At 61.8% G+C, this 275-nt stretch overlaps 1 protein-coding gene across 1 annotated transcript in view; it reads left to right on the plus strand.

Moving 5' to 3' along the window:
• The window catches only part of SNRNP200 (small nuclear ribonucleoprotein U5 subunit 200), a gene marked incomplete at its 5' end in the record, with an annotated part of 78,572 nt that overhangs the window by 23,080 nt on the left and 55,217 nt on the right, over positions 1-275 (plus strand).

Below are 275 nucleotides of genomic sequence, written 5' to 3' on the forward strand. Positions count from 1 at the left end.
AGACGGGCTGGGGGCGGATCCCAGGGAGGTTTGGGGTTGGATCCCAGCGGAGGTTTGGGGTGGATCCCAGGGAGGTTTGGTGTTGGATCCCAGGGAGGTTTGGGATGAGTGGAATTGGATCCCAGGAGAGGTTTGGTGTTGGATCCCAGGGAGGTTTGGGATGAGTGGAATTGGATCCCAGGAGAGGTTTGGGGTCGGATCCCAGGGAGGTTTGGGATGAGTGGGATCGGATCCCAGGGGAGGGTTGGGAGCGGGACCCCGCGGAGGGTTGCGGT

This window comes from Corvus brachyrhynchos, unplaced genomic scaffold (assembly GCF_000691975.1).
Source record: "Corvus brachyrhynchos isolate BGI_N302 unplaced genomic scaffold, ASM69197v1 scaffold617, whole genome shotgun sequence".
Lineage (NCBI taxonomy): Eukaryota > Metazoa > Chordata > Aves > Passeriformes > Corvidae > Corvus > Corvus brachyrhynchos.